General features: G+C 40.2%; 1 long non-coding RNA gene and 1 pseudogene across 1 annotated transcript in view; one reads left to right on the plus strand and one right to left on the minus strand.

The window, feature by feature from the left end:
* The window catches only part of LOC104872119, a 28,381-nt gene extending 26,434 nt beyond the window's left edge, over positions 1 to 1,947 (plus strand). The window contains exon 3 of the long non-coding RNA XR_783064.3: positions 1,888 to 1,947. This is a non-coding gene — a long non-coding RNA (uncharacterized LOC104872119). The remainder of the gene's footprint in view (positions 1 to 1,887) is intronic.
* Positions 1,948 to 4,185: 2,238 nt separating this feature from the next.
* The window catches only part of LOC104872137, a 13,446-nt pseudogene continuing 12,102 nt past the window's right edge, over positions 4,186 to 5,529 (minus strand).

Raw genomic sequence — 5,529 nt, forward strand, 5'->3', positions numbered from 1 at the left:
GAGAGAGGAGAGGAAGGAAGGAAGGAAAGCTTTCAGATGAAAGAATCAAAAATATTGATGTAAGGAGACTTAAAACTCAATTCCTAGTCCACTCAGTGGCCTACAGATACCAGGCAGATATTAACTACATGTGAAGAGGGTAAAGGAGAACCTGAGACTGAAAACCAGGGCATCAAAGAAAGTAGCATCTGCTCTGCTCCTACTAGTCAGTGCCACGTGTAGGCTTAGTAATGCTACATACTTTATTTCTCCAGAAAGATCAACTGTCTTCGTTTCTTTTATGTTGGATTTCATGGTTTTGAATATAATGGGAGCGAATTTCAAAGTTAAATGTGCCAAATGACATGTATCTATAGGCCAGTTTATCATCTCCAAACATCATAAACTTTCTTATCTTTGGGTTTCGTTGGTAATTCTCTCTCCCCAGGAAAGAGGAAGCTTCTCTCTTCCTTAGAAGGGGCATCCAAAAATAGTTTCTGTTCTGATGCCAAGCTCGCAGATTGGCCTCTCATAAACCATTGTTGATTTGGTTCAAATCTGCTTTATCCGTTCAGTTCTCATCCACCAGGCTCGGAGAAAAGGAGGATTATCTTTTATCAATAGACTCCATTCTGCATCACAGCTTTGAGGTCTATACGGAATTAAATGGTTTTTGCTGTGAAAATATAAATACAAATGGAAAGGGAAATGAAAGAAATACAAATTCTCAAAATGAAAAGACAAAAATACAGAATAATGAGCCTTCTTTTGTTTTGTAGTTTGAGTAAGATGATCATTACTGAATGCCTTCTATATACTTTTTTTTGGTGTTGCGTTCATGCTTCCAGATCATTTGCTTGATCCATATTATGGCTTATATCTAGCTGTCCCTCCAAAGCCTCAGGTACTCACCGGTGGGGATTTTGAAGAGTGATTGAATCAGCGGGTACTACAGCTAAAAGGGATGTGAGGAGGAGGAGCCCAGGGGGAAGAGCCTCCCCTGGGGGCGTGACCCTGAAGGGTGGGCCTCCTGCCCGGCTTCCTGGCTGCCATGACTCAAGCAGGTTTTGTCCTCTGCCCACGTCCTTCCACCGGGTCACTGTGCAAGGAATGAAGGAGCCAAAATAAAACACCTCTCCTTTAAATTATGGATATGGACATTTTGTCCCCATGAAGAGGAAAGTAACTAAGACAGTCAGTTAGCAGTCACCGTGTTTTTGTTGTCACAATGTGATGAAACTCCCTGCCCATTTTAGTTCTTCTTTCCTTGTTTTGCTAAAATACACAAAGTACTACTTGAAGGGCATGCTTGGAAGGACTTTTAAATCTCAGCAAGAGATGAAAGTGACTGGAATTAAGAGGGAGGAAAGGGAAGCAAGGAACAAGCATTAGGTAAAGTCTAGGGTGCTGGGAAAGAATTATTTCTCATTTCAGCCATTAATCCAAACCTCTGCTCTTCATTATTGCATTGGGTCCCAGTGGACTTTCCTCCGGGACGTTAGTCCATGCTCTCATTCTTTTGTTCCACCTTCCATTGCTTGTTCATATATGATGTCGTTTCTAGAGAAATTATATAGACAAGTTGAAAGTCATGATGTGAGTATTGTCTCATTCCCAATATTTCATGTCATAAAGGGAATTTTAAAAGCAAAACATCTGCATTTGCATTGCTTGCTAAGAACAATTAAAGTAGGAGCAGAACACACTGAATTATAAATGAAGCCTTTCTGAAGATGATTAAAACCCATATTACACACAGGCTTTTACTGTGTATGACAGGATAAGCATTAACTCTGAACTGAAAATCAATACCATATAGAAATAATGCAAGAGCATTTAATTAATCTGCAGTTTATTCTCTAATACTGTGATAAAAATTTACATAGGATATTTCTGCTTAATTTCTAGGAACAATGAATGGAAAGGGCAATTGTTAGTGCAGAAGAATGGATGCTTTGTAACCACAAGAACAATGGTCCAAGTCTCCATGCTTGAAATTCAATCTGTCTGACAGTGCTGGGGTCTAATGAATGAGTACCTGAATTTCAACCATTTGCAAAATACTTGAATTCTTCTGGGCTTGCTGGTTTTTAGTTAGTTCCTGATTATGGGGTGTGTGTCAGGCATTTACAACAATAATTGTAAAATGTTGCCTCATTGATGAAAGGAATAACACTTTCTTAGCAGAGACCAAGAAGTAATTTATATATAACACTTCCAAGGCATACTTTGCCTTCTACTCTGCATACACAGACACACGCCAAGCAAAGCCAAGAATGCAGTTCCAGAGTCTACATGAGGATTTTAGGGGCAAATGTCAGACATAAGGATTTAGGGAAGAAGAAAACAAAATTATCATTGAGATCACCAGGCTTGTTATTCTTTACACCTTGATATTTGCTCACACCCCTAATTTTTGAAATTGGTATCTTTTCAAGGGCGGAATAGCTTATACGGAATCTTTTAATTTTAGAACTTGCTCTAAGATGCAGAAATTTAAGACTTACTGCAAATCTGAACATCAGAATATCTAATTTCTGGATCTGGAATAGGATCTAGGAAACTTTGTTTCAGGAGATTTTAGGAGATCACACTTTGGGAAATGACAAAAAGGCTTGTTATCAGACATTTTCTTAGCAATTAAATGCTTCTTCCACTCGACACGGAAAGAGAATGAAAACAGAGCTGCTCTGACAGGCAGGTTATTACTCTAAAGATCCCGTCTTGAACTTCAAGAGCGAGCCTAGGATGCAACCCCAGGACTGTTGACCACAATACTTCTCTCCCTCAAACCTGGTTAATCAGACTTATGTGTCTTCTTAGGAAGAATTCAAAAATCCAATATGAACATTTTTATGAGAATCCCAGTAATATTTTGAGAGGCTTGATTTCTTGCAACAATAATATTTAACAGGTCTGCCCTAGTACAATCTAACCAGCTGTCCAAGCCTTATGCTGTCCTGCTAGGTTATTGCTCAGGCCACACACGCTATTAAACACTTTTCTTGATTTTGAATTCTTTTGGTGGAAAACAGTATTGTCTTCCTGTGAACCTTACCATGTCCATTTCTGCCTTCTTGGTTTCAACTATAAAGGATGACAAAGCCTATGCTAACTCTGTCTGCTTCTTTTGCAGCCAAAAGTGGTTTTGCCACAGTTTTGAACAAAGATATGTACGAGGCAACCTTCTAGAGTCTGCCTAAGCAGAATTTTTTTTCTCTGTGATAAAAGCAGAAGGGCAATAGAAGAGAGTTTTCTTGCCATCTTAGCTACAACTGCTTTTTGCCTTTGGAGCAGTCACTCGAGGAAGTAAATCAGAAATGGCAACAACTACTTTCCCATCCCTGGACTAAGTCAAAAAGCACAACTCAGCATTCTGTCCTGATGCAGTGCTGAAGCCTCTGCCTCCAGGTTTCCTGCCATCCTGGTACATGAAAATTAATGTCCCCGAATTTTAGGTCTCCTTAGGTTAATATTTTTGTTTCTTTCACCTGAAAGCATTCTTTTTATTGTTTTTTATTTGCTTTTAGCATGGGTATTGAACCCGGGGACTCACACATGCCTGGCAAGTGCTCTCTCACTGAGCTACATCTGTAGCACCTGAAAATAGATTTTAATTGACATTGTTTGCCACATTTTTGTCTGTCTGCACTGAGTTCACTGGGTCATCCTCTCTGAGAGGAATATTTTCCCAGGAATTTTAAAAAGTAGTATTCTAGACTGGAACTCATTTTTAATGGGGACTCATAGTGTAGTCAGTACACGCTCACACACACGCACGTGTGCTCATGTACACGTGAACAGTTCCTCTTCAGATTCAAGATGAGAATATCCAAAGGTAAATTCTGAAATGCACACAAGTGCTCAGAACTATGCTGCTGGATACCATTTTGTTGTACTACTTGTCATAATGCATTACTTGACTCTAAATGTGTTTTAAAAAATTTATAACTATTCACAAATTAAAGATACATTACACAAAAGGCTTTTGCGAAAAAAAAATCAAATGAGAAAGCAAGAGAAGGTGGGTAAAGGAAAATAGAAAAATACATATGCTGAAATGCTGAGAAGCATGGCTGTATGTTTAAAGTTTTTAAGCCAAATTGTAGTCATAACTCCAAGTAAACCAGTTGTTCAGAACAATTATAATTTTTCTCAATTCAAATGTCAATGAAAATTTCCCCTCTCTCCCAGGATCCTTACAAATCATGCATTCAGTAGTGAGACCGCGGGCCCTATGTGCAGTGTGGCACCCAGCATTTCTGTGTGCAGCATCACACAGCGTGCCCGGGCCTGCGTGAAGGGTGTCGACGCACTCCAGAGAGAAGCAGAGGTAGGCAACAGCCTGAACAAGGTGCCTAAAAAAGAGAGCGTGCCAGGATAATCTTTCCTTAGCTTGAATAAATGGACTCTAACTTTCTAAAATGGTATGACTACAGCTTTTAAGAACCCAGACTCTGAAGCCAGGATGCTTGGCTTTGAACCCTAGCACGGCTGCCTCTTATCTGAGTGATCAGTTTCCTCAAAGGGATGATAGCAGCAGTGTACCTACCCGATGAGAGCTTTGTGCCAGGCACATGTGTTCTCCGGAACAGCGCTGGGCACAGCACGCAGTGTGTGATATGCGCTTGCCGTTCTGCTGTTTAGAGCTAGTTCTACCATGAGCTCTGAACTAAACCATAGTATAAACCATTCATGTTTCTAGAGATCAAGCCCTCATAAAAATTAGCCTCAAACATGGTGGCATTTTATTATGTTTCACTGTTATACAGGGCAAGGATTTAGGAAGGTTTCTTATGGACACTTCCTTCTGCTTAAGGCATTGACTATGGCCGCCCTGTGGTACTCAGCAAGTGGCTGGTCTGCTATGGCACTTTAGAGACAGCTATGTCACATGTTTGTTCCTTGGTGGTCTGGGCTCAGCTGGGGCTGCACAGTAAAGTCCCTGCTCGTAACCTGCACGTCCAGGCTGCACTGGTACGCTCAGCCTCCTTGCATAGTGGCACCAGTTTCCTAGAGAGTGCTCTCAATGTAATCGGGCAGAAACTGCGAGGCATTTTGACACCTACCCAGCCTTAGAAATCCCAGCACATACCTTTAGCTGCAGTGTGTTATTCAAGCAAAACACAGATGTCAGTGTAGATTCACGATGAGGGGAATTAGACTCCATATTCCAGTAGTAAGAGAAAGAAGAATTTGCAATGATTTTTAATGCATCACATCTCACATATACACTCCTGACCAATATGCAACACGAGCTATTACATCATTACATGGGAACATATCCCTTCTCCAGTCACATAGTACTGTTGGGTGAAATTATCAATGTAAGTGCACACTTCACTCAAAAATAACTTTTAGAAAACACTAGGAACTTTTGAGAATGGAAAATATTGAGCTATTCATCTTTTAATACTTTCTTTGTATCAGTAAAACCTATTTTGTGCTATGAAACAGATGCAGGATCTTCTTCTTCTTCTTCTTCTTCTTCCTTCTTCCTTCTTCCTTCTTCTTCTTCTTCTTCTTCTTCTTCTTCTTCTTCTTCTTCTT

This window comes from Fukomys damarensis, unplaced genomic scaffold (assembly GCF_012274545.1).
Source record: "Fukomys damarensis isolate Sample0158 unplaced genomic scaffold, DMR_v1.0_HiC HiC_scaffold_28, whole genome shotgun sequence".
Taxonomy (NCBI): domain Eukaryota; kingdom Metazoa; phylum Chordata; class Mammalia; order Rodentia; family Bathyergidae; genus Fukomys; species Fukomys damarensis.